Source organism: Somniosus microcephalus, chromosome 2 (assembly GCF_052327205.1).
Source record: "Somniosus microcephalus isolate GS21.2 chromosome 2, FLI_Smic_1.0, whole genome shotgun sequence".
Lineage (NCBI taxonomy): Eukaryota > Metazoa > Chordata > Chondrichthyes > Squaliformes > Somniosidae > Somniosus > Somniosus microcephalus.
The window spans coordinates 105,476,016-105,500,331 of NC_140988.1; the positions used below are offsets into that span (position 1 = coordinate 105,476,016).

Here is a 24,316-nt window from a genome sequence, read left to right on the forward strand (position 1 = left end):
TCCCTCATCTCTGGTATAAACCTTGGAAACCTCTTCTGTACCTTCTCCAGAGCCTTGGCATCTTTCCTAAAGTGTGATGCCCAGAATTGTACACAATACTCCAGCCGAGGCCTAACCACTGATTTGTAAAGGTTTAGCATGACTTCCTTGTTTTTGTATTCAATGCCCCGATTTACAAAGCCAAGTATCCCATGCACTTTCTTAACTGCCTTATCAACTTGCCTTGCCACCTTCAAAGCTGCGAATATGCATCCCCAAGATCCCTCTGTTCTTACACCCCCTGCAAATCAGTACCATTTAGATTATACTGCCGCTCCATGTGGTTTCTCCCAAAGTGCATCACTTCACACTTATCTGCATTAAATTGCATCTGTCATGTGTCTGCCCATTTCACCAGCGACTGGGGGGGAAGAGAGCGAGCGACTGGGGGGGAAAGAGAGCGAGCGACTGGGGGGGAAAGAGAGCGAGCGACTGGGGGGGAAAGAGAGCGAGCGACTGGGGGGGAAAGAGAGCGAGCGACTGGGGGGGAAAGAGAGCGAGCGACTGGGGGGGAAAGAGAGCGAGCGACTGGGGGGGAAAGAGAGCGAGCGACTGGGGGGGAAAGAGAGCGAGCGACTGGGGGGGAAAGAGAGCGAGCGACTGGGGGGGAAAGAGAGCGAGCGACTGGGGGGGAAAGAGAGCGAGCGACTGGGGGGGAAAGAGAGCGAGCGACTGGGGGGGGAAGAGAGCGAGCGACTTGGGGGGAAGAGAGCGAGCGACTGGGGGGGAAGAGAGCGAGCGACTGGGGGGGAAGAGAGCGAGCGACTGGGGGGGAAGAGAGCGAGCGACTGGGGGGGAAGAGAGCGAGCGACTGGGGGGGAAGAGAGCGAGCGACTGGGGGGGAAGAGAGCGAGCGACTGGGGGGGAAGAGAGCGAGCGACTGGGGGGGAAGAGAGCGAGCGACTGGGGGGAAGAGAGCGAGCGACTGGGGGGGAAGAGAGCGAGCGACTGGGGGGGAAGAGAGCGAGCGACTGGGGGGGAAGAGAGCGAGCGACTGGGGGGGAAGAGAGCGAGCGACTGGGGGGGAAGAGAGCGAGCGACTGGGGGGAAGAGAGCGAGCGACTGGGGGGAAGAGAGCGAGCGACTGGGGGGAAGAGAGCGAGCGACTGGGGGGAAGAGAGCGAGCGACTGGGGGGAAGAGAGCGAGCGACTGGGGGAAGAGAGCGAGCGACTGGGGGGAAGAGAGCGAGCGACTGGGGGGAAGAGAGCGAGCGACTGGGGGGAAGGGAGGGGGGGAGAAAGGGAGAGGGGAGAAAGGGAGGGGGGCGAGAAAGGGAGGGGGCGAGAAAGGGAGGGGGCGAGAAAGGGAGGGGGGAGAAAGGGAGGGGGGAGAAAGGGAGGGGGGGAGAAAGGGAGTGGGGGAGAAAGGGAGGGGGGGAGAAAGGGAGGGGGGGAGAAAGGGAGGGGGGGAGAAAGGGAGGGGGGGAGAAAGGGAGGGGGGGTGCCAGCAGACCCTCTCCGCTCTGCTGGCGATGGCTCCGCGGAGCTCAGTGCCGCCCCACGCACTGACATGGCCCAGCCGAGCGCAGCGCCCCGGTCAGCCCGTGCCCCGCCCTCCCGAGCCCCACCCCACGCGCCCCGGTTTCAAGACCGCCGATTGCGGCTGGGCCTGCACTGGAGCCAAGCCCCTGCAACGGGCGTGAGCTGGCTTGAGGCTGAGAGAGGGCCGGGCCTGGTTGCCGGGGTAACCCTTCCCCCACCCCTTCCCGCTTTCCCGAGCACCGGCCTCCCGAGCCCCACCCTCCCGAGCACCGGCCCCCCGCCCGAGCCGCGGGGGGCGGAAGGAGAGAGAGAGCCGCCGCTCCTCCAGTCGATGTGTTGCGGGCCGACCCCTGATGAGCGGCCGATCAGCTGAGCCCGAGCCCTGCGGTGACCGCATCTCACCTCCCGCTAGGCTCCCTCCTGCCCCGCCAGCCTTTACCAAGATGGCGGCGATCACGGGGCGGGCCCAGCGGGAGGGGCGATGCCTAGCTCGGGCGTGGCTGGGCAACAGAGGCCCAGGCTTCCAGGCCTGCAAAAACGGTGAACGGTAGGAAAATTGGAGGGTAGAGAAAAGATTGACAAATTAAGTAACTTTTTTAAAAAACAATTTGTGTTTTAAAAGCAACTTTTTTTTTTGCTGGAAATCTAGATTTGAAAAGAAACACGCAGAAAGTGGGAAAAAATAATAAACTTATGAATCAAGATGGCTGACACTCACCTCAGTTCAGAATGATAAGGCCTGCCCACACACGCACCGATTGGTCAACCGTCAGGTCACTGAACTGTAGGATTGGTCAATCATCACGTCACTCAACTCTAGGATGGCCCGCCCGCACACACAATGAACCCGCCCCCACTCGATGCTAATGAGCGGATAATGAGCGGAATTTTGAACGTTTTTTGGATACCGTCGGCACAATTTTTGTCCGACCAAAAAGTATATATACCTACAAGAGTCTCCTAATGATGAGCTTTCTTTTGATATAACATATGTGTAGGTACGCTCTATAACTTTTGATTGTATAGCCAGACAGAGAGGCAGACAGAGAGACAGACAGAGAGACAGACAGAGAGACAGACAGAGAGACATACCGTTTTATATATATAGATGTTTATAAAAGATTTTTGGGTTACCTTTTATGTTATCTGCTAATCTTTTCTCATACCCTCTCTTTGCCCTTGTAACCTTTTTCAAAAAATGTTTTTCATTTATGCAATGTGGGCGTCACTGGCAAGGCCAACATTTATTGCCCATCCCCAATTACTCGTCAGAAGATGGTGGTGAGCTGCCTTCTTGAACCGCTGCAGTCCGTGTGGTGAATGCACTCGCACAGAGCAGTTAGGTCGGGAGTTCCAGGTTTTTGACCCAGCGACGATGAAGGAACAGTGATATATTTCCAAGTCAGGATGGTGTTTGACCTGGAGGGGAACTTGGAGGTGGTGGTGTTTCTATGCACCTGCTGCCCTTGTTCTTCTAGGTGGTAGAGGTCGCGGGTTTGGGAGGTGCTGTCAAAGGAGCCTTGGTGAGCTGCTGCAGTGCATCTTGTAGATGGTACACACTGCAGCCACAGTGCGCCGGTGGTGGAGGGAGTGAATGTTTAAGGATAGGATAGGGTGCTAATCAAGTGGACTGCTTTATCCTAGATGGTGTTGAGCTTTTTGAGTGTTGTTGGAGCTGCACTCATCCAGGCAAGTGTAGAGTATGCCATCACACTCGTGACTTGTAGATGGTGAAAAGGCTTTGGGGAGTCAGGAGGTGAGTCACTCGCCACAGAATACCCAGCCTCTGACCTGCTCTTATAGCACAGTATTTATGTAGCTGGTCCAGTTAAGTTTCTGGTCATTGGTAACCCTCAGGATGTTGATGGTGGGGGATTCGGCGATGGTAATGCCATGAATGTCAAGGGGAGGTGGTTACATTTTCTCTTGTTGGAAATGGTCATTGTCTGGCAGTTGTGTGGCGCGAATATTACCTGCCACTTATCAGCCCAAGCCTGAATGTTATCCAGATCTTGCTGCATGCAGGCATGTTTGAATATCTGAGGAGTTGCGAATGGAACTGAACGCTATGCAATCATCAGCAAACATCCCCATTTCTGACCTTATGATGGAAGGGAGGGAAAGTCATTGATAAAGCAGCTGAAGATGGTTGGACCTAGGACACTGCCCTGAGAAATTCCTGCAGCGATGGCCTGGGGTTGAGCTGATTGGCCTCCAACAACTACAATCATCTTCCTTTGTGCCAGCTATGACTCCAGCCAGTGGCAAGTTTTCCCCCCGATTGACTTCAGTTTTACCTGGGCTCCTTGATGCCACACTTGGTCAAGTGCTGCCTTGATGTCAAGGTCAGTCATTCTCATCTCACCGCTGGAATTCAGCTCTGTTGTCCACATTTGTACCAAGGCTGTAATGAGATCTGCAGCCGAGTAGTCCTGGCGGAACTCAAACTGGGCATCAGTGAGCAGGTTATTGGTGAGTAAGTGCTGCTTGATAGCACTGTCGATGACAACTTCCATAATTTTGCTGGGTAGTATGCGCACACAGAGAGGGGGCCGGGCCCGGCGGGAGAGGGAGGGAGCCGGGCCCGACGGGAGAGGGAGGGGGCCGGGCCCGGCGGGAGAGGGAGGGGGCCGGGCCCGGCGGGAGAGGGAGGGGGCCGGGCCCGGCGGGAGAGGGAGGGGGCCGGGCCCGGCGGGAGAGGGAGGGGGCCGGGGCCGGGCCCGGCGGGAGAGGGAGGGGGCCGGGCCCGGCGGAAGAGGGAGGGGGCCGGGCCCGACGGGAGAGGGAGGGGGCCGGGCCCGACGGGAGAGGGAGGGGGCCGGGCCCGACGGGAGAGGGAGGGGGCCGGGCCCGGCGGGAGAGGGAGAGGGCCGGGCCCGGCGGGAGAGGGAGGGGGCCGGGCCTGGAGGGAGAGGGAGGGGGCCGGGCCCGGAGGGAGAGGGAGGGGGCCGGGCCCGGAGGGAGAGGGAGGGGGCCGGGCCCGGAGGGAGAGGGAGGGGGCCGGGCCCGGAGGGAGAGGGAGGGGGCCGGGCCCGGCGGGAGAGGGAGGGGGAGGTAGAAAGCGAGAAACAGAGCGAAGCAGAGCAGAGAGAGAGACAGGAAGAGTGGAAGACAAATACAAAGACAGAAATAAAATTTGGAAATGTGAGTGAAGCAGAGACTAATAATAGGAAGATCAACTGTGTTAAAAGTAACTTGTCAGTACATAGCTATAAGTTTCAGTGCAAATCTTTTACAGTGATATGCAATCAGGTTATTGCTGGTTGGAAATTATATAATGCATTACTGAATACACAAGTCTCGTGTATGACTTCCTGTTAAGTCTGTACTTTCATGTTTTTCCATTAGGTTATTAAACAAACCTGTAATTATACTGATCTGTCAATGAGCATACTTTCTGTTTAATGACTCTTAATTATTTCCTCCCATCATGCTAGTAAACTTGCCTGTATTATACTTACCTCCCAATGAATCCTCCCCATTGCATTGTGGCACCTTTCTTTACAGTTTCACCCATCTGAGACAACAACTTGCATTTATATAGCGCCTTTATAAACGTCGTAAAACATCCCAAGGCGTTTCACAGGAATGCAATGAAATAAAAATTGACACTGCACCAAAGGAGATGACATTAGGATAGGTGACCAAAAGCTTGGTCAAAGTAAATTTTAAGGAGCGTCTTAAAGGAGGAGAGAGAGCTGGAGATGCGGAGAGGTTTAGGGAGGGAATTCCAGAGCTTAGGGCCGAGGCAGCTGAAGGCACACCATCAATGGTGGAGCAAAGGAAGTGGGTGATGCACAGGATATCAGAGTTGAAGGAACGCAGTTGTGGGAAGGTTGTAGGAGGTTACAGAGATAGAGACTAACTAACATTGGTAGCCGACTGTCATCTTCCCCACTGCTTGTAACTCTGACTTGACTTTATAACACAATCACAAGGTGGCCTTCCCTGCCCCACCCTTGCTCAATAACTCCACAGGCCCCTGAGTGGTAAATGTCTCAGCTCTGCTTCCTGCTGCTGCTTTGCCCTCATCTTAGGGAGGTGGGGGTCTGGAACTCACTACTTGAAAGGGCACTAGAGGCAGAAACCCTCATTGCACTTAAAAAGTACTTGGATATGCACTTGAAGTGCCGTAACCGACAAGGCTACGGACCAAGAGCTGGAGAATGGGATTAGGCTGGATAGCTCTTTCGGCCGGCACAGACAGGATGGGCTGATTGGCGTCCTCTGCACTGTAAACTTCTATGCTCCACACATGCACTGCAAATGTTGCTCTCAGTCAGGGCCAGGAGTGCAAGTATTTGAAGTGTGAGCTCAAATTCCTGCTTATGGACTGGTATGCGGATTTTGAAGTGCAGGAGTAAGATTCTCTTAATGGCTTCTCCACTACTTTAGGGAAATTCCAATATTTGAAGTGGAAAAAGTCTCTCACCTTGCTCCTTACCAACCACCGAGAAAAAAACACTTTTTTTTCACATTCCTTACCATGGCCTGGTTTTAAGCTCTTTAAAGCAGTTCCTACACTTTTACCAAGACAAGTGCAGAAAGCGCAAACAGAATTTATACCTATTTCCTCAGTCAGCTGCATAATATGACCACACTGCTTTTCCTCAATGGCGTGTTGGAACGTATCTCCCCACCAACCCCCCCCCCCCCCCCCCGTCTCCATAGTTTCCATCAACCAGGATGTGCCTTCCCACACCCCAAAACCCCTGCCCTAAAACTGCAACACCCTGAAATGGAGGCAATCTATTGGTTGGATAGGGAATTAGTTAGGAAGTAGGAGACAGTGAGTAGGGAGAATGGGTATGTGCTCAAATTGGTAGGATGTGACTAGTGGTGTCCCTCAGGGATCTGTACTGTGGCTGCAGCTTTTGGCTATATTTATAAATGACTTGAATGAAGGAATAGAGAATCATATATCTAAGTTTGCTGATGACACCAAGTTCGATGGCACAGTAAATAGTGTAGATGGGAGCAGAAAGTTGCAAAGGGACATTAATAGATTAAGTGAGTGGGCAAAACTGAGGCAGTTGGAGTTCAATGTGAGAAAGTGCGAGGTTATCCACTTTTGACCTAAGAAAGATAGTTTAGAGTATTTTCTAAATGGCGAGAAGCTAGGAACTGTGGAGGAGCAGAGAGATTTAAGGGTCCAAGTACAGAAATCACTAAAAGCCAGTGGACAGGTACCAAAAATAATTAAGACTAATGGAATGTTGGCCTTCAGCTCAAGAGGGCTGGAATACAAAGGGGTGGAAGTGATGTTACAGCTGTACAGCGCTCTGGTTAGACCACATCTGGAGTACAGCATTCAGTTCTGGGCACCACACATCAGGAAGGATATATTGGCCTTGGAGGAGGTGCAGCACAGATTCACCAGGGCTAAAAGGGTTAAATTATGAGGACCGGTTGTATAGACCAGGCTTATATTCCCTTGAATATAACAGATTAAGGGACGATCTAATTGAAGTCTTTAAGATGATTAAAGGATTTTATAGGGTAGATAGAGAGAAACAATTTCCTCTGGTGGGTCCAGAACAAGGGGCATAACCTTGAATTTAGAGCTAGGCTGTTCAAGGATGATGTCAAAAAGCACTTCTTCACACAAAGTGTAGTGGAAATCTGGAGCTCTCTCCCACAAAAAGCTGTTGAGACTAAGTCAATTGAAAATGTCAAAACAGAGATTCATAGATTTTTGTTAGGCAAGGATATTAAGGGTTACGGAACCATGGTGAAATGGAGTTAAGATACAGATCAGCCATGATCTAATTGAATGGCGGAACAAACTAAAGGGGCTGAATGGCGTACTCCTGTTCCTATGTTTCTATCTCTATCCCAGTCCTTTCACAGTCCAAGAAAAACCTCCCACCAATAATATATCCCAGCACATCCTCCCACCACTTCCACATTCCCAACACACCACTCTAGTACTCAAACATGCAAGAATCCTCCAATACCCAAGAACTTCTTTACTCCAAACTTGTCTTGTTTGTCCCACACCCCACCAACAATGTTCCCGCTAAGCCACGCAGTGGTCTGGAGATCCTGCATAGGCTGCTCACCAGCTTTTACATGCAGGCGCGAAAATCTGAATGGGCCATGCAGCCTGTTAAAGGGACTGCGCACAAAAAAAATTAGAGGGAACATTGCCCACCAACCCCTTCAACTATTTCCATACCTTAAACCACATCCCAATACTACCATAATCACATCACTTCCCCCACTGCCTCCACCAGTACTTCTACATGCCTGCTGCCTACCAGCAACCTGAAGCATTATCTTTACCATCTTCCTCTGGATCCTGGACTTCATTTTATTTTTTAAAGGCAAGACATAAAATTCACTTCATACCTAAACAGACATGTAATAATCAAGGCCACTGATTTGCCAGTTTCATAAAAATATGGATATAATCACAATTTCAATGTGAAAATACTACTAAAAGCCCTATGTGATAATAAAATGCAATTTTCATTATTCAATATAGATGATTCTGTGGCAAGTACAAACACTCGAGTTTACAGCTCCAAGAGTCTTTCACCCACCAGTTGCGTTTTTCCATGTTTTCTGTTGCCATTTGCTTTATAGTTAACTATAACTGCACTGTGGAAATGGGAACTGCACTAACTATGAATTATGTGCATTTTCAGCTGAACTACAGTACTGCATTTGTAGTAAACAATTCAGTAAAATGCTATACAATAGCAGTTAAATATCAAAAAAGCCAACATACCAAAATTACAATACACTATCATTTAACATTGTTGATTGTACAAATACAGTCCCCTCCTTTCCATTGTGAGGGAGATAAAGGCCGTGATTTTCCGAGTGGAGGCGGGTTGGAGGTGGCTTTGATGTCTGGCGGGTTCCGGTCCCGCTGCCGGTTTCAGCCGCCCTGAAATTACGATTTTTGCTTAAGCAGGCTACCCGGCCCAATCAGTGGGTTCGGGCCTGTTGCTCACCTCTGCTGACGTCTCTCAGCCAGCTGTATTTAAGGGGCCCATGCAGCCTTGTTTTTGATCAATCCTATTCTGCTGCTTCTCAGTGTGACACATCTGAAAATGACTGCTTCAAGACCAAAGGCATTGCCCAGATTTGATGATGACTCCCTCCATGCTCTTGTGGAGGGAGTGAGAGGGCGCCAAGAGGTACCGTTCTCCTCAAATGGACGGAGGAAGCCTCCTCAGCAAACCAAAGCAGCCTGGCTGCAAATTGCTGAGGTGGTGAGTGCCAGGTCTTTGTGTGGTCGAACCTGGGTTCAGTGCAGGAAAAGGTTCAATGACCTGCTACGCACAGCAAAAGTGAGTATAACATCACACTTACCTTCAATCTGCTCCCCATCTCCTCTCATCACCAGCACTCTGCATTGTCAACCTACTCCTGCACATCCCAACTTACCCTTACATCCCTTGCACCCTTAACCATCCCTCTCTCTCTGTGTACAGAATCACTTCACCGTTCTACTATGCACCCCTCACACTCACTATCACTCTTATGCAATAACTAACAATGCACAGGGAGGGCCCTTGGTATTGTCACCTCACTCCATCTTTGTCTCCCTCTAAGCATCTATGCTATGGATTCTCTACACTCACTCCAACATTCTCACTCAAACTCCACTTGTGTCCCTCATTGCAGGAAAAGAGAGCCCACAATAAAAGAGGGCGAAAGGCAGGACAGGAGGAGGGCCACCTTCGATTGCTCACTTGACCACCGCTGAGGAGGCTGCTCTCGGCATCGTCGGAGGTGCTGAGGATTTGGAAGTGAGGGACAGTCAGACGGGCGCAGTAGTGCAAGCTGGTTTCAGGATAGATTTGCAGCCCTCTCATTTAGATTGCATGAGTGACTGATATGGCATCTGATGTTCATACAGATTGAGTTCTGATCATCTGCACAATTCGATGTGCCTGCTACGTTAATATCACATGTCTAACTCATGCCTTTACTCCCCCACAGGACCATCGAGAGCCCCCCTCCCCACTGTCCAGGAGGAACAGCTGGAAGACTCAGAGGAAGCTGCAACCTCTGAGGGCGCAGTGTCAGCAGAATTGAGCGCACCCAGCACCAGCGCAGAGACGCACACCTCGGTGGGTCATTCGCGAAATAGATTAGTATTGTCACCCGGTGTATCACAGCTCACAAGTGAGCATCAGCAGATGGTGGAGACAGGGACAGCCATGGAGAGTCCTTGTCAGAAGCCGCAGGGCGCTCCTAGCTCTGTTCAGCTGCATGTGGACCCTGTGCCTCTGGGGTCATCCAGAAAAAGAGCGGTGCTGGAAATTCAGCAACAAGTTAGGAGCCTTTGACAGATTTTGCATCCATGGTAACTGAGAGTGTGCAGAGAATGGAGGAGTCCATCTCTAACATGAGCACTGCCGTGGTGGAGGCAATGGCGCATGAACATGCCACCACGGAGAGGGTGGCAGCCTCCTTGGAGGACATAAGTCGCCAGATTCAACAGAACATGGTGACTCTTCTAAATAGATGGTCCGCTATCGAGGACAGATGGGCATCTATTAAGGAGAGACACCAGAGGTACATGGACGTCCCCGTTATGAGGACTGTCAGTACAGAGACTGATCCTCATGGCCCTACTGATGTGCAGCAAGGTGCTCTCCAGCTACTTGCTAGCAGTGAAGTGCGGGCGACCCATGAGAGGGATGTTGGTGGTCACACTCCCATGCCACTGTGGAGCCCTCGGTCAGAGCCCCAGATTCCTCACCCAAATGAGATGGCCGTCTCAGCCCCTGCACAGTCACAGGAGGAGCAGACTGTTGCCGAGCCCTCCCAGGCTTCCAAACCCAGAGAATGCCTGCCAAAGGTGTTGAAGCAGGAGCAGCATAAAAGTGAGCAAGGTGCCTCCACATCTGCTGAAGCCACAGGGGAAGCACCACATAAAAGCACGTGTAAGAGAAAGTTAACACGCAAATAGACACAAGGGTAGTCACTTGGGTGTTTTGATGTAATACAAATTTAAGATTATCATCGTCATTTCAATTGTAATAAAGAAATGCAATGGCAAACATTCAAAGAGTTGGCCTATGTGTGCCCAGAAATGGAAGTGTCACAGTGAGGTGTCAGGGCGCCTTTCATCTGAAATGATGGTGGTGAGAGTGATAGGAACACACAGTTTATTGTACAGATGGTGTATGGTGTGTTAAGAAGGTGGCAGCCACGTGTGTTTGCTTCATAAACTTAAGCGAATCTGGCATGGATTAGTGCATCCCTTGCATCACGGCCAGCAATGTGCTCGCGTGCTGGTGGAACTAGCACATCTGCCTCCGCACGGTCTTCTTCCTCCTCCTCCTCCAGGAGAAGGCTGTGCGCTGAGCCACTTGTTCCTCAGGCAGCGGTAAGCCACGCTGCAGTGTGATGTTGTGCAGTGCACAGCAGACCACAATGATTCTGGAGACCCTGGCTGGTGAGTACTGTAGGGCTCCACCTGATCTGTCGAGGCATCTGAATCGCATTTTGAGCAAGCCGATGGTTTGCTCAATGATGCTTCTGGTGGAAATGTGGCTGGCATTGTAGTGCTCCTCAGCTTTGTTTGATGGCCTCCTCAATGGCATCATTAGCCACGTCTTCAGAGGATAGCCCTTGTCTCCAAGTAGCCATCCGGAAAGTTGGGTTGGCGGATTGAAGAGCTGAGGCACAGTAGACTGCCGCAGGATGAACGAGTCATGGCAACTGCCAGGGAACTTGGCGCAAACATGCATAATGTTCTTCCTGTGGTTACACACCAGCTGGACGTTAAGGGAGTGGAAGCCCTTGCGGTTCACAAATACAGCTGGGTTGTGATGGGGTGCCCTAATGGCCACATGTGTGCAGTCTATGATGCCCTGCACCCTTGGCAAGCCTGCCATATTTGCAAAGCCAACCACACGCACAGTTACACTTGCTTCATCCGTGAAGAAGTGGATGTAATTGTGCGCCTTTGTAAAGAGGGCAGCGGTAACCTGCGTGATGCAAGTGTGTGCAGCCAGCTGGGAGATGCCGTTCTGCTGATGATCCCTGGAAGGACCCTGAAGCAAATAAATTGAGGGCGGTGGTGACTTAGACAGCCACTGGTAAGAAGTGTCCACCCGCTCCTCTGGGCTGCAGGTCTTGGTACAGCATTGTGCAGATGTCAGCGACTACCTCTCGTGAAAGTCTTAGCCGCCTTTGGCAGTGCTGCTCAGTCATGTTGAGGAAGCTCATCCTCTGCCTGTAAACCCTGTGTTGGGGGTATCTCCTGCGGCGCGGTGCAGCCCTGCGCTGATGCCCTCTGTCCTGTGCGTCATCAGGTGGGTGAGGAGGAGGTTGGCACTCTTGTTGCTGTTGCTGCTGTTGTGCCTCATTCTGCTGCTCTTCTTCCGATTCTGAGCACCAGGATGAGAGGGTATAAATGGTTCTCATTCCGCTGGTATATATGTCAGTTGAGGAATAGATGTTATAAGCGCTCAGGCACTGTGGGGAGAGGGTTTTCCAAGGCGGTCACAGTGCATATGGATCTCAGCTTAACCACTTACAAGCTCAATAGACCTGCATGAAGCGTTCCAACGCCTCAAAAAACAAAGTTCTGTCATCTGAAAGTCAGCCATGTTACAGGTCCACTTTTATGCTGCAGGTGCAGCTGTCAAGAATTCAGGTAGTTGCTGAACCCGGCACAATCAGCTGGCGTGTTTTGCGAACGGCATGGAACACGCTGAGAATGTAGTAAAATGGGAAGAGCCTGCTAAAATCAGATTATGTGGGCAGTTAACAAGCTGTTAACTGCCTTAAGTGCCTCTCCCACCGCTTGATGGTGGGTCTAATCAGGACTCCCAGACGACACTTGGCAAATGTTCGGAACCCACCGTCAATCAAAACAAATTTAACCTCTGACCCGCCTCCAAACCTGCCCTCTGAGCGCCGGCAAAATGGCGGCCATAATTTGCAGTCGGAGGCGTACCTCCGGAGTACGTCTCTGACCTGAGAAAATATCCGAACCTACCCGCTGGCTCCTGGGCTTCGGAGACTTCAGGTCCTGGGCCTGCAGGCGTACGCCTGCGTAAAGGCCCACGGATTCCATGGACGCAGGCAGTTTGGAAGCGTCCCTGGGATCACGTGGGCCCTAACAGAATCTCCATTAGCATTTGAGGAATCCCCAAATAATTAAATCATTTACACAACTGGAATAAAAATAAATGTTCCCATTTTCAAATTTAATTAGAAGTCCCTTTAATGAAGCCTTTACAATAAAAATGTAATTTTTTGAAAAATAATTTTAAATATTTTAATCCGGGTCAAAGTTTACATGAACTAATTTTAAATGTTTGTGGATGATGTTTTATTTTTTAATTTAACATTTATATTAGCCCTTACGCTGGTGAAAGTAGGCCCTACTGGGCATTTGCTGGGCAGTAGTTGGGCAAATAACCCAATTCTGCGCCAGCGAAAGTGATTTTTCTTTTGGTTCGGAGGATCTGTCAAGGTGAATAGATCACAAGTTCCGGGTTTTCGCACATGCGCAGCACATGCAGAAACTCAGAACTTGCGGGGCTTTTTGCAAGGCTTACGGCGGCGTACACTGTCATCGGCCCCGCAAAATCCGGGCCATAGTTTACAACACAGCATGGTTAGACACTCTAATGGTAGTCATAGGCCAGTAATTAATTTCAATCTAGTAAAATAGTAATTACTCAATCAGGACAGCTATGGACCATGTTATTATGCTGTTTAGTTGACTATTAGTTGTCCATGGGGGACATTTAAGTGTAATAGAGGTTTTAGCAGTTTTTTTGTTGAATGTTGTTACACGAGAATAGGGTATTTCGTACTGATTCCAAACGCTGCTGTTAGCCATGAATCAAATCTTGAATTGTTAGACAGTGACATGTCAAGTTTTTTTTAAAAACCCTTTCCACCACAAATGCTTGTTTTGTCAATGACAAATACATGGAGAATTATGCATGTTTTAGAATGAGCTATATAATCGTAATTTGATGTTGGGATTCAGACACAAAAGCAATGTTCAAGTGGCTTATGAAAGTCATATAACGCCCACAATTAAATTAGATCCTTATACTTACTCGCCACTATCTATAATTATGTAGTCATTTATACAGTACATATTTTTGAGCTAGTGGTTCACGACTCAGAGGCTATTTTCATCAAACCATTTGAAAATAATGTTTTAATTTCTCCTAACTCAACCATTCCTAGTTTATCGATTAAAAAAAGTTAAATAGAGTCAGAGTCATTGTGGCACAGAAGGAGTCCATTCGGCCCATCGAGTCTATGCCGTCTCTCTGTAGAACAATGCTGTCATTCCCATTCCCCCGCTCTATCCTCGTAGCCCAGCAAATTTATTTCCCTCAAGTGCCTATCCAATTTCCTTTTGAAATCATTGATTGTTTCTGCCTCCACCACCCTCGTCAGCAGCGAGTTCCAGGTCATTACCACTCGCTGTGTAAAAAAGTTCTTCCTCACATCCCCCCTGTATCTCTTGCCCAAATCTGTGTCCCCTAGTCCTTGTACCATCAGCTAATGGAAACAGCCTTGTCTACCTTACCCAAACCCGTCATAATCTTATACACCTCTATCAAATCTCCCCTCAACCTCCTTTGCTCCAAGGAGAACCACCCCAGCTTCTCCAACCTAACCTTGTAACTAAAATCCCTCATCCCTGGAACCATTATGTCCTGTTGCAGTCGATTGGTATCCCCCTCACTGTTTGCCACACCTCCAAGTTTGGTATCATCGGCAAATTTTGAAATTCTACTCTGTATTCCAATATCCAAGTCATTTATATATATCGAAAAAAAAGTGGCCCCAGCACTGACCCTTGGGGAACACCACTGTCTACCATCCTCCAGTCTGAAAAACAACCATTTACCACGACTCGCTGTTTTCTGTCCTTAAGCCAATTTCTTATCCAAGCTGACGCTGACCCTCTTATTCCACGAGCCTCAATTTTGTTAACCAGCCTTTTATCTGGTACTTTATCAAACGCTTTCTTAAAATCCACATAGACAACATCCACTGCATTCCCTTCATCAACCTTCTCTGTTACTTCATCAAAAATTCAATTAGATTAGTCAAATACGATCTGCCTTTTACAAATCCCTGCTGGCTCTTCTTAATTAACTTAAACCTCTCCAAGTGACTTAATTTTTTCCCTGATTATTGTTTCTAAAACCTTACCCACCACTGATGTTAAACTGATTGGCATGTAGGTACAGGAAACTTTGGTTTATCCGGAGGTTGTATATCCGGAATACTCGATCTAACGGCAAAAATCAGGAGCCGTTTTCTATAAGTTTTTTTAGTTCTCGTTCTTTTTTTTCCCCAGTCAGGCACTGCAAGGTCTGTAGCTATAGCAACAGCTTCAGCTAGAGATGCTTGCAGCTGCAGCCGACTCTTTAGAAGCTGTTGCTAAGCAACAGTGTTTGTTCTCAGATACGGAGATGAAAACCTCCGTATGCTTCAACATTAACTTTGTATGTCCGGCAGTTTTGATAGATCGGCAACACGCCGGTCCCGTCGGTGCCGGATATCACAAAGTTTCCTGTACTAGGATTGTCCTTACACCTTTTCTTGAGCAATGGTGTCACATTTGCCACTTTCTAATCCTTTGGCACCTCCCCTGTATCTAGGGAAGATTGGCAAATTATGGCAAGCCCTTTCACTATCTCCATCTCCACTTCCCTTGGCAACCTGGGATGCAAGCCATCCAAACCAGGCGAATTATCCACTCTAAGCATATCCAGCCTTTCCAGTACATCCTGCCTATCAATTTTCACCCCATCCATTACCTGTACCATCTCTGCTTCTACCGATATTTTGTCAGCATCCTCTTCCTTAGTAAACACTGATACAAAATAATGGCCCAGAAATTCGGGTCTCCACGGGTGAGTACGCACGGGGTACTCACCCGTAAGCCCAATGGAAGTGCCGGTTTCCTGCATGCACCGCGCATGCGCGGGAAACCGGCACTTCCGTTCCCCTGAAAAAAAGGGTTCAGAGTTCGAACGCGTGCGCGGGAGAGGCAGCGCGTGCGCATCGAACTTACATTTTTTTTGCAGGTTTTCCCGGGAGGGTAAGTCTCCAGAAGTTACACATATAAAAAGCAGTCGCAAGGCCTGCTTTTTACAAGGTAAGTGGTGAATTAATTAAAATTAAAACATTTTTTCCACAGGTTTATTATTTTTAAATACTTTAAAGAAAGGTAAGTTTATTTTTAGCCCCATTAGAAAATAAAATTATTTTTTTCAAAAATTTAAATTATTGTTTAAAAGTTATTTCATGTAATTTATAGTTTATTTTAAAAATGTGATGTTTTGTTTAATTTATTTGAAGATTTAGTGATGTTTTGGGGCTTGTAGTATTTTTAAGTTTGACAGCCCTTCCTGTCAAACTTATGAATGAAGCATTCCCTGCTCTGATTGGCTCCCCATGGCCCACGGGATCCCAGGGACGCATCAAACTAACTGCGTCCCTGGGATACGCAAGCACTGCGCGCCGGCAGTTGGAGCAGGCCCAGGATCGGAATTTCACGGGGGCCCACAGCTCAATGGCTGGCGCGCAAGGTAAGTGCAGGTCGGGGGCTTACACCCACGGGAAGCCCTCGACCCGAATTTCTGGGCCATCAAGTATTCTAGCCTTACCCTGCGCCTCTAAGCATATATCACCTTTTGTCCATAATAGACCCCATGCCGCCTCTTACTACCCGTTTACGATTTACATGCCGGTAGAAGATTTTTGGGTTCCCTTTTATGTTAATTGCCAATCTATTCTCATGGGGCTCGATTTTACCTTAGATCTGGAGATCAAGGCGTGACTGCTGGTTTTCGGGTTTCAGTCCCGCCCCCAGCGACGTCTGATGAACAGACGCTATTTTCCCTTGATTGGCCTTGTTAAGCCCGCCCTGCGGGCTTGCCGGCCAATTAAGGGAAAGCCAGTATCAGATGACGTCAGTGCATGACACTTCATCTGGCAGTTTTGTTAAAGTGACAGGCACCATAATTGTTTGGCAGATGAATTGTCAGTGTTTGACAGCATTGAGGTGCTGTCAAACACTGACAATCACTGTCCAAAGGTGAGCCCTTGTACCCAGGCTCTCCAATGACTCTCTCTTTAGGATGAAACAGATGGCAGCTGCATGTGAGATTGCAGAAGCCATCTGTCACTTCTCACGATGAGATGAGGCTGCACAAACACATTACAGCTTGTCACCTGCAGAAGCATCAAACCACAGTAAAAAAAAATTCCCCCAAATTCTCTCACCTGTCATACTTACCAGTGTCCCATTGCAGCCTTCACACTATCTCTGCAGCTGTCATTTCTACAGTTATAGTACAACAGACCCACAGCTCAACTCACTTACCCTGCCGGGTTTCCCAACAGCGGGAAGCCCGCAGCAGTAGACGCAAAATGGAAAAAAGCCTCTTAGCTGCCTGTTAACTACCTGTTAACAGGCAGTTAATTGGCTCTAATCTCCTTCCCGCCACTAGGAGATGGGTCCCTGTGTGAATCGGGGATCTGCCTCCCGGGAAGATCGTTCGGAGGCGGGTTGGGAGCAGGTTCGGAACCTGCTCCCATTTTTTACCATTTTGCCACTGGTCCCACCTCCAAACCTGCCCCAAGTGCTGGCAAAATTCCCTCCATAGTCTCTCTTTGCCAGTCTTATTTTCCTCTTCACTTCCCCTCTCAACTTATTGTATTTGGCCTGGTTCTCACTTGAAGAAGTCACCTGACATGCATCATACACCCTCTTCTTTGTTTCATCATATTCTCTATCTCCCTCATCATCCAAGGAGCCCTGGCTTTGGTTCTCCTGCCTTTCCCTCTTGTTGGAATGTACCTAACCTGTACCTGAAACATCTCCTCCTTAAAGATCACCCATTGTTCTATTACAGTTTTTTCTGTCAATCTTTGGTTCCATTTTACCCTGGCTAGCTCCCCTCTCATTCCATTGAAATTAGACCTCTTCCAATTTAGAAGTTCTACTTTAGATTGTTCCTTGCTCTTCTACATTACTAATCGAAACCTCATGATACGATGATCACTCTTACCCAAGTATTCTCCCACAGACATTTGGTCCACTTGGCCCACTTCATTGCCCAGCATCAGATCCAGCAATGTGAAGAAGGGTCAAACCCGAAACGTCAACTCAAATTTCTCTCCACGGATGTTGCCTGACCTGCTGAGTTTTTCCAGCATTTTCTGTTGTTATTTGCCTCCTCCCTAGTTGGGCTGAGAACATACTGGTCAAGGAAGTTCTCCTGAACACATTTCAGAAATTCCTCCCACTCCTTTCCCTTTACTCTAACATTATCCCAAAATCGATATTTGGGTAATTAAAGTCCCCAGTATCACCACTCTATAGTTTTTGCACATCTCTGTGATTTCCCTGCAGATTCGCTCCTCTATCTCTCTCACTATTTGGCGGCCTATAGAATATCCCCAATAGCGTGATCATACCCTTTTTGCTTCTCAACTGTAACCTAATGGATTCTGTCCTTGCCCCTTCAAGGACATCCTCTCTTTCCAACACTACAATATCTTCCCTAATCAATGCTGCCACCCCAACTCCCTTTTTTCCTTCCCTATCTTTTCTGAACACCTTGTATCCATGAATATTAAGCACCCAGTCCTCACCATTTTTAAGCCATGTTTCCATTATTGCCACTACATCATATTCCCACACGGCTAATTGTGCTTGTAGCTCACCACCCTTATTCACCACTTTGTGCATTACATACATGCATTCCAAACCTATCTTTGTATTCCTCATAGTCCTTCTTAGTCCACTCTTATCCAATATGGTACTACTTCCTTCTCTAGTACTATCCAACATTCTCTCTCCTTCATGCACCTTATTCCGCTTTTCTACTTCTATATGCTGGTGCCCACCCCCCTGCCTATTTAGTTTAAACCCTCCCCAATCACACTAGTGAACCTCCCCACGAGGACATTGGTCCCAGTCCTGTAAACCGTCCCTTTTGAATAGGTGCCTCCTGCCCCAGAACTGGTCCCAATGCCACAAGAATCTGAAGCTCTCCCTCCTGCACCATGCCTGAAGCCACACATTGATCCTCCCTATCTTCCTATTTCTACTCTCGCTGGCGCATGGCACTGGGAGTAATCTAGAGATTACTACCTTTTGAGGTCCTACTTTTTAACTTCCTAGCTCCTGAAAGTCTGACTGTAGGTCCTCAATACCTGCCCTCTCTGTCATTGGTATCAATGTGTACCACAACTTTTGGCTCACTCCCTTCCCCCTGCAGAATATTCTGCACCCTCTCCATGATGTCCTTTACCCTGGCACCAGGGAGGCAACACACCTTGCGGGACTTAGTGATGGTTACAGAAACGCTTGTCTGTCACCCTAACTATGGAATCTCCTATAATGACTGCATTTCTACACTTTGCTGTTCCCCCCTGTGCAGTCCCTTGCCCATTGGTGCCATGGTTTGGACTTCACTCTTTCAAGGTGTCGTCACTCCCAGCAGTCTCCAATGCTGCGAACCGGTTTGAGAGTGACACACACCCCGAAGACTCCTGCACTTCCTACCTCTTCCTACTCTTCCAGATGGCCACCCATTTACTATCCTGAACTCTCTCTGCCTGTGGGGTGGCCACCTCCTGGAACATACGGTCCAGGAAACTCTCAGCCTCCCTGATGCTCTGCAGTGACTCCAGCGGCCCCTCAAGCTCGGAAACTCTGAGCTCGAGCTCAAGCAGCTGGAAATACTTCCTGCACACATGGTCCCCCAAGACACATGAAGTGTCCTGAAGATCCCACATGGCACAGGAATTGCAAGCAACAGGTATCAGCTGCCCAATCATGATCTAAAAAATGTCTATTCCCTCTTTCAGAAGCTAATTAGTATCTTGTTTAAACTATTAATTTTAATTAACGTCTCTGGACCTCAGCTGTCAGGTATCGCTGTCTCTCGCTCCCTCTCTTGGCCTGCTCCTTGTTTTTTAAAATACCAGAACAGCACCACTTCCCTCAATGCACCAACTTCCCTCACTTACCAAATTCCGAGTTTAGTACTCTGCAGAAGCAGTACTCCGTCGATCTAGACTCCGTGCTACTTACTCTGTGCGTTAGCAAAAGCCTCCTGTATTTATACAAGCAAAAGTTCCAGAGACCAGAGTCAGTCCCTGCTGACAGTAATTACCAGGGAGCCTGTTCTAGCTAGCCACCTAATAACTGTGCAACTGCCACTAGCAGGCAGCTTGGTTACCATTGCCTAACACTGTGAAAGAAACTACAATGCAATTTTTTTTGGTCCCACTTTACATGACACCATTTACAGCCTCCACATTGTGCGTGAATTTGCTGATAATTGAAGCAATTTACTTGCACCATTCTTAGCTTTAAAAAAAAATGTAAAACCAAAGACTAGTGCAATTGCAGTAGACATGAGTATATGCAAAGGCTTTTTCTGCTTTTGGCAGTTTTGGATCACCAGCAATGGCATCAACACCAATATAACAATGGCATTCATTCTGATACAACAAAAATTAATCCGGCCATGACAATAATGTTAGATAACCAGAACACTTTTTGATCATACTACAAAAATTATTTGATTTGGTTTTATATTACGCAGTTTCATGTTATCGTAACATCGGTTATAAAATAAACAAAACGAATGAACCCTTTCATCCTCACTGCAATCTTTTTCTCTGGAGGTTTAATCAGTCAAAAGTGAGGTGAAGACCAAGGGAAGCTAATATAAAAGTCAGTGAAGAATAATAAGGTCACAATATAGGGAGCAAGGCCTGAGCAGAAGAGATTACAACAAGAGGGCAACATTTTATTTTATAAAAGAGTGCGGAGTAGATCATTAGTGCCAAAATATGTAAAACTGAGATGATTTGGGGGGGGGGGGGGGCGGGAACAAATTGTAGAGTGATCTGGTTAGACCTCACCTTAAGTATTGTGTCCAGTTCTGGGCACCAAGAGACAGAAGGAGACATTCAGACACTGGAGGCAGTGCAAAGAAGAACCATGAGGCTGATCCCTATTGTCAAAGATCTGAGTTATGAGGAAAGACTGAAAAGATGATGTTTGAAAGGGGATCCTATAAGATAGTTAAGAAAATAGAAGAGGTAAATTTACAAAATTACTTTGACTTATGAGAGTATGAAGTAGCCAAATTACTATTATACCTTAGTTTTTATGTTAGAATATGTATAATTTAGTTTTTATGTTAGAATATGTATAATGTAGCACCAATGTACAAGGTGGAGATAATGGGTTAATCCTTACCCTGAGTTAAATGATAGAGGTCTGTATATTGCATTTACCCAGCTAAGTTTTAAAACATGATTAAGTGACTTCAAATGCCGAGAGATTAAACTGCAGAACAACTCATGGGAAGATTGGGGAGGATGTCTGTTCAGCCAGGCGAGGCAACACATATGCGAGATAACACACCTAAGAATTTGTTTGTTGTAAATCACAACAGGGTTCCATTCTTCAAAGTATGGTGGGACTAATCAGAATGTGCTTGCTTTGCAGAGGTAACCCGAGACGAAGCCAAACGTCTGTGCTTTGCACGCCTTAACGAGGACTGTTATCTTAAGAAAACATGTAACAAGCAAAACCACCTGGCTACGGGCAAATGGATGGTTGTAAAGCAATTAAGATGAGGCCCACAGTCACAGGAGGTGACGGGACCAACTGATAACAGAAATGTGGGATTTGTGGGCGGCAAGAAGATGAAATGTCACGATTTATAATTGCCATAACTCTGTATATGCTGATAAGCTTTGCCCCCGCCTCTAAGGCAGGGGTTTGATTTTTGTATAATTGTGATTGTTGCTAGGAAATCGGTGGAGTCGGATCTGAGAAGGGTCTCAGAAGGTTCTCCCCAGGCCTGTGAATAAAGACCGTTTTGAACCATCCTTCACTCGAAGTCTGTCATCTGTACCAAAGCTAAGTGTCGACTCTGTATATCACTTAGTCCGCTCTGAGGGGGAAAGGGTTAAGTGTCGACCTGGCACAACACCAAGTCCACTTTTCAGGATACAACAGAGTAGAACAAGGAGACACAAGTTCAAGCTAGTTAAAGATAAATTTAAGATATCAGGAAGTTCTTCTTTACCCACAGTGAATAATCAACACATGGAATGGACCTCCACATAAAGTAGTGAAAGACAAAACCCTGGAATCATTTAAGAAACAATTAAATGTTGAAATGGGAGGACTTTAAGCTCTTTCTAGATGGATGACTCAAAATAGGCTGAATGGCCTTCCTCATCCATAATTATCTTATGATCTTGTGAACAGATTCACCCGGGTTGTGAAGACTGCCAAAATTTCATTCACTAGTTGACAATGAGGTATGTATTAGCGACCAAGAAAGGTTCAGAATAGAGGGCTGATTTTAACTTTTGGTGGAGGAGGAAAACAATGGTAACAGATTGACCACCTAAAGTTAAAATGACCTCTCTGACCTTTTCAAATGTCGGAGCCAAACTGGGTTTCCTGGTGTGATTGAAGTATTGGCCCAGTAATTCCTCTCCCAACGCGTGAGTACGGACGGGGTACTCACGCGTGTGCCCGGAGGAATTGCCGGTTTTCAGCATGCACAGCGCATGCGCTGAAAACCGGCATTTCCTCTCCTCTGACCCAAGGGGTTAAGAGGCAGAACGCATGCGACTTGTGAAGCAGAGCGTGCGCAGTGAAATTCCTTTTTTTCCCCCCCCAAGAGTTGCCCGAGTGTAAAGGCCTCCGGTTTTTACGCGTGGAAAAACTAGACGTAAGTACTTAGTTTTACAGGTAAGTGGTCTATTAGTACAATTTAGAATTTTTTTTTTTTTTCCACAGGTTTATTATTTTTAAAGAATTTACAGTAAAGTAAGTTTAGTTTTAGACCCTATTTTTTTAAAATTTATTTTTTTCAAAAATTTGATTAATTGTTTAAAATATTTTTTTAAACTTATTTATAGTTAATTTAATCAGTGGGATGTTTTTTAAAAATTTTATTTAAAGTTTAAGTAGTGTTTTGGGCCCCTTACTTTTCATGAGTTTGACAGCTAATACTATCAAACTCATGAATGAAGTTTCCCCTCCCCTGATTGGCTGCACAGTGCTCACCCGATCCCAGCGGCACATCGAACTAAGTACGCCGCTGGATCAGGTTAGCACAGCGCGCCGACATCTGAACCGGGCCAGTCACAGGAAATGCAAGCAGGCCCAGGCTTCAGATGTCGGCGCGCCGGGTGAGTGCACATCGGGGGCTTGCACGCGCGGCAAGCTCCCGATCCTAATTTCAGGGCCAATGTGTTCAACAATACTACTACAAGAGTATTTATACATAAACAAATTGCATAGCATTACAGAAGAGATTTTCATTTTTGAACATTAATGTAAATCATTTGTTAGTATATATCTGTGGAAAGATAGATTCTCAGCTATCTAGATTCTTCTAGACTTACTCAAATCTCAGGGACTCACTAGCATTAATAACATATTGATGTCTAATGCTGCTTGTTTGGACCACAATGTCCCAGCTGTAAATTCCTTCCAGACAGTTTGCAGTTTTCTTCACATACCTAGGTTATATTTCAAAAATTACCAAATATCGGGTCTAACCAAATACCTTTAAACACATGCCAATATAGAACAACTGCTTCCCTGTGGTTTCTTAAACTTTGTTTAAATGCACATTGTAATTTTTCTGGCGTGATAAGTAAAAAGTTGTCTGCCAATTTTATTTTCCACATTTTTGTTGCTATGCTAAGGGGATCAAGGGATATGGGGAGAAAGCAGGGACAGGGTACTGAATTTGGATGATCAGCCATGATCGCATTGAATGGCGGAGCAGGCTCGAGGGGCCGAATGGCCTACTCCTGCTCCTATCTTCTATGTTTCTATGTTTCTATATTCTAGATTCATGTAAGAACATTCGGAAAGGCCAGAGTTGTTTAACTTCTTTCAAAGATTGAGCAAGTTTCCTTTTAAAGCCAGGACATATAGCTCGGAAAGGAGTAATTCTGTGAGATTTTATTTTGTTCAGATTATGTGTTTTACAGTGTTTGGATGCCAAATTAGACTCTTGCATTCCATATCAACTCCTGCACAGCTGCAGTTTTTGAATTTCCACCAAAACACAGAGGCTAGAAAGTGAGCAATGCTCATAAAATATTCACGATAAAAATGTAGATGTGGAAGGGTTTGGAAATCATTCAAATATCAGTCAAAATGTGATGCCAAGGAAAGTGCACATACAAAGACAATCAAGAACAAAGGAAACCAAAAACAATTAAGGCTTTGTTTTGTTTCTTTACTTTCATTCTCCCAACTTCTTTAACTTTAAAATTAACTTCCAGAAAGCTGTAAAGACTAACTTTTTTTTGCTGTATCGGCAGTGTGAGACCATTGCCAATAGTCAAAGCTGCCAAACACAAAAGCTTTGCTGTATATTCACTTTTTCGCTATGGCTTAGTGCGGAACAACACAAGAAAGCAACATACATCAGAACACTGACTGATGTAAAGTTAATTTATTACTAACCTTAAAAAAAGCTAATAATTCACAATTCAAATCGCTTTATTGGCATGATAAGTTACATCTTATGTTGCCAAAGCATCAAAATACATTTATGGTTGAGCACATAAACGCAGTTCTATTCATACAGTGTATAAACAGGTATATCCCTGAGTGTATAAATATACATTCGCATTGTTTATATATATTCTTTTCTTATACAGGAAACTCTTTGGTATCTGACACCGACGGGACCGGGATGGTGCTGGTTGATTAAAAATTCCGGATGACGGAGAGGGTTATCTACCGAGGCTATTTTTAACA

At 47.0% G+C, this 24,316-nt stretch overlaps 2 long non-coding RNA genes across 2 annotated transcripts in view; one reads left to right on the top strand and one right to left on the bottom strand.

The window, feature by feature from the left end:
* Positions 1 to 12,689, bottom strand: part of LOC147122857 (uncharacterized) — a 55,411-nt gene extending 42,722 nt beyond the window's left edge. Inside the window, exon 1 of the long non-coding RNA XR_015080344.1 lies at positions 12,494 to 12,689. This is a non-coding gene — a long non-coding RNA (uncharacterized LOC147122857). The remainder of the gene's footprint in view (positions 1 to 12,493) is intronic.
* Positions 12,690 to 15,568: 2,879 nt separating this feature from the next.
* Positions 15,569 to 21,405, top strand: LOC147122858 (uncharacterized). Its single transcript, XR_015080350.1, has 2 exons — positions 15,569 to 15,637; positions 21,020 to 21,405. It is a non-coding gene; the product is annotated as an uncharacterized LOC147122858 (long non-coding RNA).
* Positions 21,406 to 24,316: the final 2,911 nt, after the last annotated feature.